Source organism: Cimex lectularius, unplaced genomic scaffold, assembly GCF_000648675.2.
Source record: "Cimex lectularius strain Harlan isolate CLEC.00 unplaced genomic scaffold, Clec_2.1 scaffold36, whole genome shotgun sequence".
NCBI lineage: Eukaryota > Metazoa > Arthropoda > Insecta > Hemiptera > Cimicidae > Cimex > Cimex lectularius.
The window spans coordinates 1,388,406-1,407,704 of NW_019392648.1; the positions used below are offsets into that span (position 1 = coordinate 1,388,406).

At 36.4% G+C, this 19,299-nt stretch overlaps 1 protein-coding gene and 1 non-coding gene across 2 annotated transcripts in view; one reads left to right on the top strand and one right to left on the bottom strand.

The window, feature by feature from the left end:
• LOC106668392 overlaps positions 1 to 19,299 on the top strand; it is a 561,179-nt gene that overhangs the window by 522,618 nt on the left and 19,262 nt on the right. The gene's annotated exons all lie outside the window — the stretch shown is intronic.
• On the bottom strand, positions 7,874 to 7,946 carry Trnaa-agc. The gene has a single exon. It is a non-coding gene; the product is annotated as a tRNA-Ala (tRNA).

Sequence of the window (19,299 nt, forward strand, 5' to 3'; positions counted from 1 at the left end):
CATTAGGTGGGGTTGAGATGGGGAGTTGATGTCCGAGTGGATCGAGGTCACGATAGCTCAGGTGGTAGAGCAGCGGCGTATCTAGCCGAAGGTCGTGGGTTCGAATCCCTCTCGTGCCATTAACTTTTTTTCATCTCAACTAAAACCTTAATTAATTGTAATTCGTCCCTCTTATTCATTATCCAGAAATTGTTGTTGATACCATTTCCTCTGCATTAGAGAAAGAATTTGCCTGGGTTCCTGTATATGATCCAGATCCCATACCTCATTACTTTATCCTGAAATCTTGTTTAACCGACTGCTGCTTCAAAATAAGCTGTGGCTAGGAATGTTATATATTAGCGAGTTTCACGAGCGGGATTCGAAACCACGACCTTCCGCTAAATACTCCGCTTCTCTACCAGCTATCGTGACTTCGATCATAACTTTCATAAAGATTAATTAATTGAAAAAAATGTTAATTGGTCAATCGGACCACAAACTGCAATGGATTTAATAATTAACTTATTATTACATACAATACATACTAATTAACTGAAGAATATCTTCACGAAAGCTCTCCTTGGCCATTACATTTGTCGCCGAGAATCAAATAGATAAAACGACATTTGAAAAATGGCAAAAAGGAGGGAAAACTCGAAAGGTGAGGTTGAGATAGGAAGTTGGTGTCCGAGTGGATCGAGGTGACGATAGCTCAAGTGATAGAGCAGCGGCGTATCTAGCCGAAGATCGTGGGTTCGAATCCCGCTCGTGACACAGACTTTTTTTTATCTCAACTAATGCCTTTCATCAAGATTAATTAGTTGAAAAAAGTTAATTGGTCAATCGGACCACGAACTGTAAGGGTTATATATTAAACCAACACAAGCCGACATCTCACAAGGGAGCATTTTTGGTCCAATCCTTTATATCATTTTTACTGTTGAACTACCTGCACATCCCAACACCATTACGTAAGCCGATGATACCGCAATTTTGTTTTCTGACAAAAATCAAATCAAAGCAACCCCCTATACACAAGAACAACACTGTGAAAACTCACAATGCAAGAGCATCTTGAGCTTCTCAACGACATCGGAAAAACAAACTTGCCCGCACTGTACAACAACTATAAGGAATATATTGCTTCTCAACGGTCTGACTTTAATTCTTCATAAAAGACTTAAGAGAACAAAACATAACAGAAGACTTGATTAACTACGAAGAATTTTAGAACATATTTTTTGCCATCACCATTCAACTAACTCTATACTCGTTACTGCTATCATTGTGGTTCTACGTTTTGCCATTTCGCTAAACCAAACAGCACATCCAATCCTCTTCAAATAATTCCTCAAAACTCCTAAAATATCAAACCTTCTTATCATGTTGTCCTTATTATGTCTAAGCTCACTAATCTAACCATACTGTATAATCCTTTTCTACGTTTTCCCTTCTAAAGGACCGACTACGTCGCCTTAAAAATCTATGACCTCGAGACTTCATCGACTCTTGATCTATAGTGGGGTACGTTGGATTTATTCTCATATTATTTGCCCTCCTGGTGTTGAGCTTTCCATAGTGATAGTTTACTAACTGGATAAAATTAATAATAATTAAATCCATTTTACTTCGTGGTCCGATGGACCAAATAACTTCTATCAATTAATTAATCTTTATGTAAGGCATTGACATAAAAAAGCTAGTGTCACGAGCGGGAGTCGAACCCACGACCTTTGGCTAAATACGCCGCTGCTCTACCACTTGAGCTTCGATCCATTCGGACACCAACTTCCCATCTCAACCCATTTTTCTAATTTCCCCTCCTTTTTGCCATTTTTCAAATGTGTAATCAGGATTCGATTCTCGGCGAAAAATGAAAAAGCCACGTAGATGTTTAGTGAAGTTATATTTCGTTTTACTTATTAAATACATTATTTTTCTTGGTCCGATTGACCAAATAACTTCTATCAATTAATTAATCTTGATGTAAGGTATTGGTTGAAATGAAATTAATAATAATGAACTCATCTATGATGTGTGCTTCGAGTCTCCCTCGCGCTAACCCCATATAATGATGATTTCTCTTAACATGTGTCCTCCGGGTGTACTGCTTATCATAGTCTAAATGTAAAATTAAACATGGAGAGGAATGCATAAATAATATAATAGATTTTGTTGTAACGCCTATTTTAAACATGTACCAAAATAATTTTTGGCGTACAAATTTTATTCAAAATTATTTTCTTGAAGTTTTTATTAGGATAATATTAGTTGTGTTGCAATTGACGTTTTTCCCACGTTCGAAATTGAGCGGCATATAAAACCACTTTCCCATCGGAACGTTGAGTTGACAGTGGATCGGTGGGTTCACTCTTGCAATCCATGTCAGAGATGTTTGTAACACTTTCGACCTGATGATGAGCGTTTAATGCTTGAAATACGTATCGTTGAAAACAACTAACTGAGTAAGAACTATCTTTTAAAGAGAATATAATATAATTCCTCCTAAATAAAACCTTGTAGACAAAGTAAAAGGCCATATGTGATTTAATTCAACGGTAATAAAAAAAAATATGGCAGTTCCATAATACAATTTGTAACGTTTTCATTTAACTTTAATGAACTACTACAAATTTTAATTTCTAATATTTTATTTTACCTTCTTCGTAATTATTTTACTCATGAGCAAAAAAAAACAACAAGCAATAAGTACCCTTGTCAGACACTCTCATAGGACGTGCCTCCTACCTGTAAACAGGGCTAACAAGGTTTGTAAATCCCTCAGGCGTTCATCGCTGACAAAACTAACTGTGCGGGCATTTCACCTTCTCAACATCTTCACACATACACAGCGAACAGTTTCAAAGATCTCACTCGACCGTTTTCTGTTTAAAGCAAGAGAATCCGAAATATTAAAATTGTTTAATATTTTAAGACTAAAAGAAGTTTTGTTTAACATTGGTTGAAATAATATTAAAATATGAACGAATCGATAAGCCGGCTTTGTGTGCAGGGAAATCGCTTAAATAAATTTAATTTTTGGCATATCATAGCGTTAATGGAATTTACTTTCTAAATAGTGTCTAGTGAACTAGTAATCAGTTTCTAACTACATATTAGCAAATATTTTGCAGCCATAAAAAATAAAGAAGAACCTGGAAGAATTAATTAAGCGGGAACACAAACTACCCAGAAGAACATTAATTTTAAACAAGATATTGACGACCATCACAGTAAATTTAACAAAATATCATTCTAGGCAAAACAAAATATTCAATTTGCTTTACAATTATTGGAAACACACTCATACTGCAGATCTTTATCGTTTTAATTTTTTTTCAGAGTTTCTTTTTAAAAGAAAAAAGGAAGAATAGCAAATTCTTGAGATTTCTCGGACACTTCAACACCGGAAATGCCAAATTAAAGTTATCCTCTAACAGATGCTCATCCTGTTTTTATATCGTTAAAACTTCTGCAAAACGATTGCTGTAATTATATTTGCACGAATATCTTTGTGATAGACTGTAATCGAAACCTTTCTGGCATAAGTTAATGCAAAATTACATAATCAAAATGGGAGAAATAAGAAGTGAAAGAATTTTTAAAATCAAAATTCATAAAATGACGAAAGTCAAACAAAAGACAAAAACCTCAGCAATATGTCATAATTTAAAATTTTTAAATTCCCTCAAAATAATTTAAAATGATTTTAGTATAAATTTTCTGATCATGACTCGTCCATCGGTCATGAAATAATTGCGATACAGTTTTGCAGGACCTGACTGTGTTGCAGGTTTAACATGTCCGAGCGCCGTTTTCGTAAACGGATAATAAATAGGCCAATAATTAAACAAATGGTTTTGTCCAAACTGGACATCTCTGGTCCGTCTAGTCCCGCTTTTTTTCTTCTTTTTTTTTCAATTTAATTTTTAAACTAGTGAAGGTGTATAATAAATCTTTTACAATGAATCACAAACATTAAAATCACGTTTTCATAGAACGATCCTCAGAATTGTAACTCCATAATTTACACGTCATTGTAATCTATTTTACAGTACATTTATAATAAATAAACCTGTAAACAAATTGTCTCGGTTCAAATATTGTCTCTCGGCATTTCATCATGAAAACATCGTCATCTCTGATGACCAACCAAACCGATTTTCACTGGCAGACTTCCAGATCTACCTAAACAATATAATTTTTATAAACAGCGATTAACAATCAAGTTTTAAAAATGCGTTAAAATTTACTTTTTGGAGGAGTTTACTTTTTAGATCGAGATTTTACCCTATCATCCTGGTTGATCCTACCTCGATCGATTAAAATACCATTTGTCTTAATGATGATGATCATCGACAGCTTTTTTATTTAACCATTTCTTTGGAAATATCGTGGAAAAAATTGTTCCGTTTCTATATAAAATTGATATTTTTTAAGATCATGTGGATTAGTAGGATAATTAGGCTTCTAATTTCTGGGCGGTGACATGTCACACGATGCCAAACAAGAAATTTACATTGTTTTCGATATGTGCCTTAGAAACAACTTTTGCGACAAAATGTAAAACTAATGACAGCAAATGCAAGAAGAAAGACTATAAAATTGTTATTTCAATGTATTACCTGTTTATTTTTAATCTAATGAACAATAAAAATCAACCAAGTTGTACAAGTAATTAAGTTTAACTTTTGTAGTCTAGTTGTAATTAATGTAAACCTTTGCCAATGTAAAAGAAAAAACCTTACAAATACAATGTATAATTCAAGGCAGCGAAAGCTGGGACGTCTCGCCCTCCAGACCAAGCTACCGCGATCCGGCCCGGTGACGCTGTGCGAGCAGTAAAGAACGCTGTGGGAAAGCGTTGGCAGCGTCAGTGGGCCGGGTCGTCCGAGAAGCTCCTGCGAGTTAAGGGCACGACTGAACGATGGCCTCATGAGAATCTGAAACGAAATGAAAGGATCGTATTAACTCGGTTGAGGATTGGCCATACCCGTCTGACACACGGACATCTGCTTCTGGGTCAAAACCCGCGCAGGTGTCCCGCTTGTAGAGAAAGGTTGCTCAATGTGTCTCATCTTGTCGAGGAGTGCCGTGCCTTGGCCCCCTACAGGGAGAGAGTAGGCATGAATCCTGACATAAAAACGGTACTGGGGCGAGCAAGTCAAATGTTGGATCCCCTATTCCGCTTTTTAAGAGAAACGGGGGTGTTTCCTCACTTGTAAATAGTGTATAAAACGTGAATATCTGTGTAAATAAGTGTATCTGTGTTGTGTTTTATTACTGTGTCGTGTATTTATTTATAAGTAATTTATTTATTTATTTGTTTGTTGTAAGTGAGTGATCTTTTAGACTGTAGGGCCGATGGCGGAATATTGAGTACCCCATCGGCCACAACAGTGCAGTGAGAGGGGGCTGAAATGACTTTATTGTTGGAAGCCCCCGGGGGAGGAAAAAAAAAATTATCAAATTCGTGCATATCGTATATTGTTACATGTTGTATACCAGGGGTGCTCAAACTTGAACTGCTGGCGATCTACCTCAATATTTTTAGACTACTTACAATCGAATCTGAAAGGCTGCAAGTATATGTGATGCAGGGTTGTCGTACATACACGATACACCCTACCTACCTAGGTAGGGTGTACCGTAGCATATATAGATATTAGCTTTCTGCACAATATAGGTACATTATTTTAGNGTGTGTGTGTGTGTGTGTGTGTGTGTGTGTGTGAACAAAATCCAGACAATTGAATTTTATCTCGATGGCAAACAAAATAGATAGCAATAAACTGGAAGAATGCTCCATAGAAATTTTTTTTTAAAGCCGACATTTTTTAATTGGTGGTAGAAAGGAAGGAGAGTGAGAGAACTAGACAGAGCGAGAGAGATGTGTAAACAGAGAAAGAGAGTGAGATTGAGAGAGAGAGATATGGAATGAGAGAAGTGAGAGAGAGAGAGTAAGAGAGATGTGGAAAGATAGAAAGAGAGAGAAACAGACAGACAGATATAGAAAGAAAGAAATAGAGAAAGATGAGAGAGGGACGAAAGTAGATAAATTGGTATGGAGAAAGAGAGAGAGAAAAAAAGAAATATTAAAAAAGAAACCTGAACTTCTTTTTTTATTTATACTATGTATATTTTTCTTCATTTTTACATAACAAACACAGTATTTTATCGCGTTACATTACATTTATATAAATTTATAGACACATATTATTCCTAAACCGCATCACATTATTTACATTAATATTATTTTTTACATACATATTTCTTAGGTATAATTCTATATTATAAATTTTTTACAAAATTTTATATACAATTTACTAAATGAATTTAAATTTATGCAATTTTAAAAGTGTCAATTTTTAATTAATTAAAAGTTCAATAAAGCAATAAATAAAATAATACAATAAGAATAAATAAATATGTAAATATTACAGGGCATCAAATGCGACGTTACACTTCAACATGTATGAAGATATTTACCAAGTAGTCAGTAATGTTTCTTCTAAAGCTTCTTATTTAGGTTACTTATTTTATATTTAAATATGCACTTAACTTACAAAAATGACTCGCTGTTTCAACTATAATTCGTTTCAATTAACGTATTGGTTGAGATAAAAATATACCTTAAATACAGATTAATTAATTGAAAGATATTATTTGGTCAAGCAGACCACGAAAACTAGTGAATATAAATAGTTTGTTGAATACTCATTCTAAACGTTTTGTTACTCTCAATCTACTTTACACTTCTACTGTTGTGGTCGTGTATACTTGAAAAGAATTGGAGTTCCTTATACAAATACAACCACATCACGAATTTTTTTAATAATACATAACAATGTTCAATTTTGCAGTTGATTTATTTTTTTATTTCCACTTTTTCATTATTTTTACGATGATTTATGTACTTACAGTTCAAGTAGTAAGTTGTAAAAGTACATATTAACCCTTAACAATTGGATTTTCATTCCTATTGATAATTCGAACATCTTGATAACTCGAATTATTTTTGTGGTCCCTCGGGTTTCAGATTATCAAGAGTCGAATGTATAATGCAATTCATATTCAAGGTTTTAACGATGGAGTTCGGTTATTCTGCCATTCATTGAATTAGGAAAGTGGTTGAGCGACGACGAGTTGTATCATATTGCGGTAGAGGAACAATAAACTATACCATTTGTAATGCGATACAGCGAGATCGGATGAAAACCCTTCGCTTAATAAGATCATTCATTGTTGCTCCTGTTCAAATTACTGTTAGTTCGGTTTGAATGCGACGGTAAACTTTAAACCCAAACTGTATTTTTTGTTAATGGTTCTAATCCCTTAAAAATTAACAAAAAAAACTATTTTAATAAATGGGAACTTCACATATTTTGGAGCTTACTGGTATAAAGAAAGGATACAAATAGCATTGCTCATAAATTGTAAAATGTGGCTACCGAGTGGAGAAAAAAAACGCGGATTATCTATCCTTTTATCCACACTCCGAGATATTTCCCTTCATGTGAATGCAAACTTAAAAGAATTTGCCTACCATTTCAAACGAGTACATATTTCTTTACGTTTTATGGGAACTGGCGGGGCACTATTACATCCCGTTACAGAAATTGATCTATTTGATCCCTAGTCTAAATAAGAGGTGTTTTTTTTACAATACCGTGCCCTTGGAAAATTACAAAAAAAACACAAAAACAGGATATAAGCAAAATGAAATCAGGTACATATTGAATTGAACATAGCTTTAGCTATGTCACAGGAGTAAATGATATGTCCAAATATAATAACAACATAAAAATTAAATTCACTATTTTTCGTGGTCCGCTTGACCAATTAATATATTACAATTAATTAAGGTTTTTAGTTAAGATAAAAAAGTGAATGGCACGAGTGGGATTCGAACCCACGATCTTCGGCTTGCTACGCCGCTGCTCTACCACTTGAGCTATCGTGAGCTCGATCCACTCGGAGTGAGAGCAGCGGCGTATCAAGCCGAAGATCGTGGGTTCGAATCCCGCTCGTGCCATTGACTTTTTTTCTCAACTAAAAACCTTAATTAATTGTAATATATTAATTGGTCAAGCGGACCACGAAATTAGTGAATTTAATGCTTTGAAATGAAGTATACTTCAATAAAGCTCTCCATGTCCATTTCATTTGTCGTCGAGAATCCAATCCGGTTACACGACATTTGAAAAATGGCAAAAAGGAGGGAAAATTCAAAAGGTGCAGTTGAGATGGGAAGTTGGTGTCCGAGTGGATCGAGGTCACGATAGCTCAAGTGGTAGAGCAGCGGCGTATCAAGCTGAAGATCGTGGGTTCGAATCCCGCTCGTGCCATTGACTTTTTTATCTCAACTAAAAACCTTAATTAATTGTAATCTTTTGTTTATTATGTTTTCAAGTCTAATCTATGATTTTAACGCTGGCTCGTCATAAATGGAATGTCCGTGCCTAAAAGAAAAGTTTGTGTCCTACGTCAGATCTTTTAAAAATTGCGTCACGGTAAGACGCTTGTTTTAAAATTATTATTATCTACACCTGCAACTTTACTTACAATTAGTAAATTTATTAATTCGTGATAAAATTGAATATAATGGGAAAAGCTACACATTGGTGACACACCTACACACCGCACACAGCACATCACAATGTCCTTAAAAGATCAAGAACGAATGGGGTATAAAGGTCAGTCTGAATGGTTGTATTGAAGATTTGAAGGGAGCATTACGGATTTTTCTTAGGATTTTGAATTGGAGAGACTGATTCAAATGGAATGTTTGGTCAGTCCAAACTTCCACTCCGTAGGTCTTTCGGACGAAAGAGGGTTTTGTAAAAAGGTAAATTTTTTTAAGGTTGAGGTAGATCAGGCGGATGTGTGGATTCCACGCGTCTTTCATCAATGTACAGACCAGCTACTATGTCGTCATTCAGACGCAACGGAGGGGCAAATGAATTTCTTAGTGCAAAAGTGACTTATTTGCTTTCGTTCACTTTGATTCTCCATTTGTTTTACCTGTCTTCTAATAGAGCGAGGTGACATCGCAGATAGGAGCTTACAATAGATGAGTTGGAGTAATTGGAGAGAATAGCCGTGGGAAAGAGGCAATACCCATATGGGTCTTTAGCATTCTGACGCACCTTGACAACTTTGGGCTTTGCTTGTCGCCTCTACCGCCACATTTTGTATATATGGTGAATCAGCACACTCAGAGCTTTCATTGTTTGTAGGAGGCTGACACGAGCAACTGTGGCACCTCGGACTACCCTCGTCTCTATACTGTAGTGACCTGGGATCGACAGTTTACAGCTGCAGCCAGTTCGTGCAGGGACCACGGTTCACTCCTTTTTTTTTGTCTTGATCTCCTGATCACTCGCACTATCTCTTGGGAGTTTTCTTGGTCCTGGACCATGCCTTCCGGGAGTGCCACTTCCTACAGGGCACGCTCCACTGCTGCAAAGTCCGCGCTAGAAAACGGCAACATCGGAGGCCTTTGCAAAATGTTCCCTGGCGCATTCTTCATATGGAACCCCACGTGCCTTTCGCGCTTGATTCCTGAACGAATTCTCTCCAGGACCGCCTGTTTCCTTTCCGCGCGATCTTTTGAAAAGTTCTTCTTTTTTCGTGGTGTTCCCTTCAAAGCCTTTCTCGTTCTTCAGCGTGCCTGCTGAAATAGCCGCTTGGTGCTAATGGATTCTTGCTTGGCCTTGGATTCAAGCCTTTGCATGCCCCTTCCCAAGAGAAAAAGGATGTCATATATTCTAGTGTATATTCTAAAAAGGATAGGGCCAAGGATACCTCCTTGTGGGACTACAAATTCAAAGGAATAACGGGATGTTCCCTGACAGAAACGGCAAATTTCATCTTCATTTTTTCAAAGGTTTTCACCTGACGGTACGTAGACTGATTGGGATAGGAACTAGGAAGTTGGAATGGTTGGTTAGGTTTCGGGATCATTCTTTTTACAGCGCACTTCTACTGAATTTGCAAGTAAATAGTCTGAAGAACTGAGTTAGTTATATATGCATGTCTTTCTAGGTAAGTTAAGCAACCTGTCGGGATACAGCTTTGTCCAGTAGATTTTTTTATGGCGTACACAATGTCGGACAGACTGAACGCTTTACATGCCTTAGCACATTATCGGAAGATAAAAATTCAGAAACGGCATTTCAAGACTCAGATTTAATTGCAATCATACTTGCTTGAACTTAGTTGTTTTGCTTCCTTGAAGCTCTTGAAATGATGATAGTCTGTATAGAACCTGAGTAAACATGTGAGAAAACCAATGTTATTGTAGGTACGTAATATAAACATAATCGTTCTTGCCAGAACAAAATAATTGTATTTAATTTTAAATTTCTAAGTGCAAGGGAGTTTTATTTTAAGCCTTTATCATCTAGCGTAACTGTTGAATAATATATAACTGTAGTTCGATTCGTTGTTAATGTGTGTGTTTATATTGTAAAAACTATCAAATTTGACACTAAACTAAATTCAATGTTTGATTTTACAATATTCCTTCTAACATCTAAAGCAGCAAAATTTTAAAAAGTAATAAACAACAGCCAATGCGGGATGACATTATCTTTATTATTCTTTATTGTTTGTTATATAAATATCCTTTATATACATATATGTTTGTATGGTTTTGTCAGTTGTGCAAGGGGAAAGTACTTTTTATTACCCACTCCTTTGTCCCATTTATCGCATGAAACGTTTGACCAACAAAGCCCCCCCTTAGGACATCACAGCCAGATGACTGTCGACATGTTTATATGTATATTTTTTAAATTCATGACTTTGGATATTTCATATGAAATTTACGATTTAAACATTCAAGTTTAAGTGTCAAGAACGAAAATTCTAGGATCTGCCAAAGTATAAATAATATTTGTTAATTTTTACACTCTTGTCTTTGCTGTTGGCTTCGAAACAAACGCGGAAGCCCTTGGGACACCCACGTTGCATCTTCAATTGAAATGCCGTCTGAAGATTCTGTCCTTACCGGACCACAAGCGTCTTAAGAAGATTGGCCTATAAATCCTTTATCAGAAAATCTTCGGGGGGCGTCGGTGGCCGCAACGAAGGCGTTGACACGCGCTCATCACTGTAAGGTAAAAGTCCTAGGTTCAAATCCAGCGGCCTTTCATGGCGTACTTTCAAAAGAGCTTATTTGTTTTTCAAAAACAACGATACCCCGAGATTTGATATGTTGCGAATCCTCGTTTAAAAAAAGCTTCTGTTTTATTTATTAGCTTTAGTAAATTCCCAATAGTGCAGCTACTCCAATAATTCTTTAGACAACCTATCTTGTTGGACTTATCTACAAATGGAAAATGTCTTTCTGGGTCATTATAGAATATTATGATAACTAATTTCAGGAAGCGTGCCACCGCAAATATATCTGATGATCTCAGCTTCTTCAAAATGATTATTTAGATTTAATATAGAACTTCTGTACTTAAGGTTTTGTCCCTGGTTAGTTAGCGGGGCAGTTTCGAAAATTGTTCCATCCGTAGTTGAATACACAATTCATACCACTTCCTTGATAAGTGTCCATTACTTGTAGTTTCATTTGATTTGCTCCAACATCGATCTCAAGGGGTTACATAGTCTTCCTTCTTGGACTGTTGGTCGCACCGTTGTCCTCTTCTGCTGCTACAAGCTTGTGATGCTTAGGACGTTAGACGTAAGTTAAGCTATCTAAAAATCCTATATTCTAATTCTTAATGGCTTTTTGGCTATTGCGTTTTCTTCAGTTTACCAATTTGTTTAAAACACTCATTTTTGTTAAAAAGTGAACCATTAAAAATGGGCTAACTTGAGATGACAATTGCACTTGAAGCAATTATACATTGCTGCACTGTATCTTTATATTTTCTCTACTTTCCTACTTTGTTTCAACTTAATCTCTAACTGATTGCTCGCTTAATGCGCTTATTGATAAGGCTTATCCAATGTATAATTTCAAGAACGGGTGGATCAATGCATCGGCTAGGTTAAAATAGTTGAGATTACGTAAGAAATTATAACGAAGTGCAGTTGAGATATTAATATTTTAAATTCACGGAGATCATAAAAATAGTCTAAACGCCTCGGTGTAATCGAACGATGTTTATTAACACTACGGTCATTGTTCAATAAAGATATTTCATTATAAAAAGAGGCCATTGGGTGTTATTAAGAGTAGCACTTTTTTTAACTAAGCGGATTAGATCCCAGCAGACAAAGGTTTTTTTAACAAATTACAGTCGGTCGGTGATACTGCGACGCTAATATTATTACTCCGCTTCCTAAGGACCATCAAGGCTTTGGAAGCTCTCATTCTCTCCCATTCCCTCTCACTCTATCACCCTTTCTCTCTCCTTCCCTTTTTCTAACTTAACGACTCAGATTCAATTAATAAAGTCAACACATTGTTTGAATTAGTAATATTTGTCCTGAAAGCATCATTAGACTAATTACAGGAAATATAATCTATATAAACTCCAGATTCTAATCCATATCCACATCTGGATAGCGTGAAATATTAATGGAATGAAAGTTGCATCGAGAGCCATTTCGTTTTGTTTACTCCATACCGAAGCTAGCTTTCGCAGGTCCGAGTTAATTAACTCTTCCTTGTACTGAATATATAAAAATATATTTAATAACCGCATATAAAAGGGTGCAATTCTCCCTTGGATGGAGAGTGTGGAAACAAGCATAGGCGCGCTGTTACAATGTGCTACAAGAAAAGCTGCCTGACTCGCCAGAAACCCTCAAAATCCCATAAGAGTTAATCAACAGTTTGGATCATCATAGGATCTCATTTTCAAGCGGGAGATGCCGCAATTCCGAATATGCCGATATACCGACACCTTGCATTACAAGAGATAATTAGGGTGATACTATAGTCCATATAGATCCCGCGGTCGTGGGTTCGATCCCCACCGTCGCCTCTGGACTTTTTTTGTGACGCTTATGGGGAACAGTGGTCGCAAATGAAAGTAATTGACACGGTACTCATCGATGGAAGGGGCGGGATCAGATCGCAGCGACCCTGAATTTGATCCCAACCCCCTTCAAAAATTATTTTCTTTGATGGAAGAACACCGGCTCACTGGAGGCTCAAATTTACACACGTGTTGCGAGCCCCCAAAAATGGAGCCAGGGATAAAGTACAATAAGCTGTCAGCAGTGCTCAGGGGAACTCCTACAGTTCCTGGTATCCATTGTAAAAAATACAGTCCATATAGAAGTGTTGCATGCGGAGGCGAGATACAACAACGGGAAGAAAGTCCTTCGTCAGAGTACCAATTTTGGATTCCGGTTAATTACGCTGCCACGATGCTATTCTTCACCATTTAAACCAACACTTTGCTGTTGTTGAGAACGAGCTAATATATAGATCTAAATTCCTGGATGCTGTTTTCGCCAAATGAACTTCACGTTCATTACCAGCTTGTTACTGGTACTTGTAGGCTTTGATCCAAGCAAACATGAACTTTTTCCATTTCTGAAGTCTAATCGACCGTTCTCTAATAACTTCTATAATCTGGTTATGTTTGCCGATATTTTGTAGAGTCAAGGGTATTGCGACTGTCAGTAGCTATTCGAACTTTATTGTTACGACCGTTTGCAATTCACCCGGTCGCCGGGTACCTGGGGCTCAGTGGAGATTTTTTTCCGTGGCCGCTTCGTCTCCAAAAGGGAAATAATCGGCGCCACACTGTTTTTATTTTATTTTCTTCCTTTAGGAAAACAGTGAAACCCTCGGGGTGAAATAACAAGATAACAAATAAAATATATTTAAAAAAATTAAAAAAACAAGAAAGTCAAATATTAATATCCTCTGTAATGTGAATAAGATGTAAAACAAAAAAAGAATAAATAAAACAGTCTCTTCAGAATTAAAACAAAAAACTTTCAAGAAATCAATCTTATAATATAACTTAAAAGCTCGAACCTCGTGCACTTCCTTTTTCTCGTCGTTCCAGAGAGTTCTCCACTCGCACACGCGAACCCTCCACTCCACGGCGATGAGAAAACTCCCAAAATAATAAAATAATACACTGTCACGTTCCTTTTTATCGGGTTGTCCGGAAAATAATGCAGGATTTTAAGTTTTCATTAAAAAAAATCTATATAAAATATTCTGTTTACGTTTACAGGATTACTCATTTGTATGAATGTCANTTGATTAAAGAACATTGCTTTAAAGTAACTAGTTTCTTTTTTTTTGTTTAATACCAAAATCCTGCATTATTTTCCGGACAACCCAATACTTTTTTTCGCCTCGCTCGTCCACACCGACCAGTCTCAGCTCGAGTCCTCCTTGTTCACTCCCGTCGAGCCCCACTCCTCGCCAGCGTCCCCGCTGAGCCCTGGCTGGGCTTCCTTCATCTTCCAAATGCCGCCCGCGCGTCTTCGGCCTCTTCCAGACCTCGCTCAATCTTGCCGAGGGCACCCTTGCCTCTGCCCGAGTCTGGTCACCCCAGTGCAAAAAAAAAATTTTTCTCTTATGTTCACTTGTAACATTATCTCTATGAAGGGCTCAATCCGGTAGCCATTCTATCGTATTTGCTATAGCTAGCTGTTCAACCATGATTGTTGGAGCAAAGAGTCAAGCCTATAATATATCCTCAAGAAAATTAATATAAAGTACTTAAGTTTCCTTTTTTTTGACCTAATGAAATGATTCATCTGCTGACTGTATTAGTTTGTAACACTACACCAATAATAGTTGCACTAAATCAATATCGTTGACAAATCTTTTGAGGTGATGTCATTGGACATCTAAGAAGTTGAGTGTCCAGGTAGCCAAGGTTGTACTCGGAAGCTACATGGCGATTGAGGGGGTCAGTCGAGTAAGAGGTCCACTGTTTGTTCTTTCATCAGACAGGCACGCTACACTTGGATTTCAAACATGTGTAGACATGTTCTCTTCTTCCCATGGCCACTTAGTATCTGGGACATCTTGCAACTTGGGAGAAATTGTAACATCTTAGTTCACTGCCTACGGGAAATATTGCCTAATATGAAATCTTTTTTCTACCTGCCTCCTGCCTGTTGACAAATCTTTTGGAGTGCTGAACATTCTCATATAGTAGGAGGATTGTATCCAAGTGGTCAAGGTTATTCTAGGACAGTTACATAACAAATGCCCTATTCAATTCCCAGTTGAGAAAGTGGAGTAAGATGTGTTCCACTGGTTGATCTTTCACACCACCCCAGGAGCACGGTACACTTGGTAATATTTCAAACATGTGTAGAAAAGATCTCATCCACTCATGGCATCCTAGTGTCTGGGACGTCTTGTAACTTACTATGAATTGTTCCATCCGAGTTCTTGCCTCTGGGAATTATGCTTAGTAGGTACTTCTTTTTCTGACTGCCTCCACTATGTATCCCATTCAGGTAACTATTGTCACTTAAATAATTATGTAAGAGGAGTTTGGCTGAAGATTATCACTCTATATATAGTTAATCTTTGTTATTCTGTTTGTTGTATAAGTGTGAGTGTGTGTATGATGTGTGAGAGAGGGAGAGAGAAAGAGACTGAATTTGACTATCTCTATCCCTATAAAACACGTTATGAGATGTTTTATTTACAGTAAAAAAATTGTTCTTTATTAAAATTTAAGGTTTATGTGATTAATTAAAAAATACCCTCCTGGTTATTATACCATACACGGAACCATACGGTGGCTAACGCTTGATTTTTACCTGTACGCCTCCAGAAAAATCACGACCCTCTTTGCATAGGGTGAACCATTTTTAAGAGTAAGTTTATGACGCGTAATCCCTGTGGAATGGGCCATTTTTAGTGTTGTTTCTGAAGTGCAATCTGTTCGAAATAGGAGGGAGGCAAGGTAATAAGAATTGCCCGAGGAGGGCGACAGGCTTAAAGACGCTGTTAGGAACATACTTCTAATTCAAGCTCTAAGCGCACTTGGAGGCTTAAATTTTATAACCCCCACATTTCCCGCTCTACCGTAAATTTTTCTTTTCAACGTACTTTGCCCTCCTCACGATAGTGATTATTGTCATTAATTATTATTACTGTAAAATTCCCAAAATAATTGAAAACAAGCGGGAAAGGTGTAGTGTGTTCAATGAATTCTCGTCCTAAATCTGTTTTAACCTTTTATATGTTTATGTTACTACAGGTTTTTTGATATATTATGTATAAGTTAAATTCACCAATTTCGTGGTCCGCTTGACCAATTAATATATTACAATTAATTAAGGTTTTTAGTTGAGATAAAAAAGTCAATGGCAATCGAGGTCACGATAGCTCAAGTGGGAGAGCAGCGGTGTATCAAGCCGAAGATCGTGGGTTCGAATCCCGCTCGTGCCATTGACTTTTTTATCTCAACTAAAAACCTTAATTAATTGTAATTATGTGTAAGTTTGACAATACTAAGAGGCGAAAAATTAGATTATGATTTATTTCATAAGAAGGAAGTTAGTCGTTAGTTTTATTTTTCGAAATGTAACAGCACACATTCAATATGTGAATGTGTTGCATTCACACAAATAAATACATTCACACCTGTGTACATTGCTTTCATTCTATTTAGTAGATGGATTACTCAATATTCCTCCATCAACCTGCATACAATAACAAACTAATCTAATTGGGCTCGATGGGGTACTTCTGCCATTGACTCAAGTCACGTACACAGCTCAAGGATCGGTGGGATGCTATTTCACCATCAATCCCTCCCCATTCACTCTAATAAATACACTCACTCATACAAAAATCATATTTTGACTGCTATATACAATAAAAAATTCCCAATTCCCTTAAAAAGCGGAACAGAAGACCTGCCGTGTCCGAAAACCTTTCTTAAATCCGGTTTAGTTTTAGACCTAAAACTGTCCATAATAAACAGCCTAATAGAAATAGACGTAGATATAGAAAACCCACAACTACAGACACTATGATGCCATCGGATTCTTCCCACCCATGGTCCCAAAAGGCTGCTGGTTTCATTTGGCTCATAGACCGGATATTAAAACTTCCGCTAACACCTGATAACTATAAAAAAAAGAATTAAAAACTATTAAAACCTTAACAAAAAACAACGGGTATCAAGAAATATTTATTCATAGGTTGCTAGTTAAAAGAATAACAAAATTAACTTTAAACGAATCAACAATAAAACTCAGCCACTCCACCACAAATGAATCATTAGGTTTCCGTTGTTTGCCATACATTGGTGAATTATCGGAAAAAGTTAGTAAAATTTTTAAACAAGAAGGTTTTAGAATAGCTTTTAGAAGTACGGGTTCACTTAAAAACATCCTCTCAAAACCTAAAGACAAAGTAGACAACTTGGCAAAAAGCGGGGTTTACCAACTCAATTGTAAAGATTGTGATACTAAACATATAGGACAAAGCGGTAGAGAAATAAAAATAAGAGTAAAAGAACACTTGCCTAAATCGAACAAATTTTCGGAATTTAAGGACCATCTAAAAGAAACAAAACATAATTTCAATTCAAATCTAAATTCAAGAGGGTTACATAGTTTCAACAAAGGGAAAGAATTAGATTGGTTTGAGAAATTTGAAATTAAAAAATGTAAAATTGAACATGGTGATAAATGCATTAATAATACAACAGATTTTGATCTACCTCCTATTTTAAATATGTACATAAATAATATCAAACATCCAAAAAATAAAACTAATTATTTTAATTGTTATTATTTTTATAGTAATTTAATAATATTAAGTATTTACTAGCATAATATTTATTTGTGTTATAATTTCCGCGTTTCGCACGTTCAAATTGAGCGCCATTAAAAAGATCAGCTGCTAATTGGAACGTCGCGTTGGCGGAGGTATCAGCGGGTTCACTTTGGCAATTCATGTCGAGAGACGTGGTTGTGGAAGTCCTTCAACCTGATGATGAGCTAAAAGGCTCGAAATCCGGATCGTTGCTAAACAACTTACTGTGAGTAGGAACTATCTTTTTAAAAAGGATTTCTTAAATCCGGCGTCATATCTACACGCGCTCTGTGTGTAGCCAAGGCATGACACGCCTCTATCTCTGCTTAAGGTGCACCTGCGCGGGCTTCGGCCCAAGAAGAGGTGCCCGTGTGTTAACCGCATATGGCCAATCCTCAAGCGTTAGTTTATTATTCAAATTTTTTAATTACTTGGATTCTAAAATTTTTAAACTTTAAAAATTTCAAGTCTTTTATAGTCATATTGTATATGTTATATGTAAACTATAACAAGAAGAAAATATATATTATTTTTTTTAAGAAAAGAGTGCTGACATTTGAAATAATACTATAGTAAATTAAGTGAATTTGTTTTGTTTTTAATATAATATTAAGATTTTTCTATTAAAAGTTTCGGTATCTAAATTAATTAATTGAATTAAAAACGAAGGATGGTGGAGTGAAAACGGCACCCCGAAGTTGGCTGGCATAGGGTCAACCGCAGAAAGCAATTAGAAGACGAGAGGGTCCCAAGTTGGATCATAATTCACCTTTGGCCAATAAACCGAGCCTATTTCTCAAGGTCAAATTGCTAATTTATTCTTTGATCACGTCAAGAGGTAGATTATATTCAGTTATCAATAGGTCCAAAAATATTCTCTATTGTAGCCAACCATTTTGAATTAAGTAAAAAACTATGAAGATAAATTCACTAACTTCGTGGTCCGCTTGACCAATTAATGTATTACAATTAATTAAGGTTTTTAGTTGAGATAAAAAGTCAATGGCACGAGCGGGATTCGAACCGACGATCTTCGGCTAGATACGCCGCTCCTCTACCACTTGAGCTCGATCCACTCGGACACCAACTTCCCATCTCAACCCCACCTTTTGAATTGAAAAATGGCAAAAAGGGATGAAAATTTTCGAATCCCGCTCGTGCCATTGACTTTCTTATCTCAACTAAAACCCTTAATTAATTGTAATATGAAGATAAACTTAGAATACTTAAATCGATCGTGGAAAAACTATATCAATAATTTTCAGGGGAATTAGCAACCTGAGGGGGTTGATAACAATGTTTATTGTCATTACTGATACTTCTGCGGAAACAAAATATAATGATATCAAATAATGACCAAAGTAACGTGTCTGCAATTGGCCGAGATTGTAGCCATTCCGAAAAAGCTTCCTGCTCGGTATGAACGCATTCCCTCGGCCCTTTCCCTTTCTCCTATTTCAGATGGTATTTCTCAGCATTACGAGCCATAGCGAAACGGTTAACTGATATCGCAATGTAAAGTTATCAGAGTCGGCGATGGGCTTGTTTTTGAACCTCCAAAAAGTTATTCTCGCTATCGAGTTTACTTG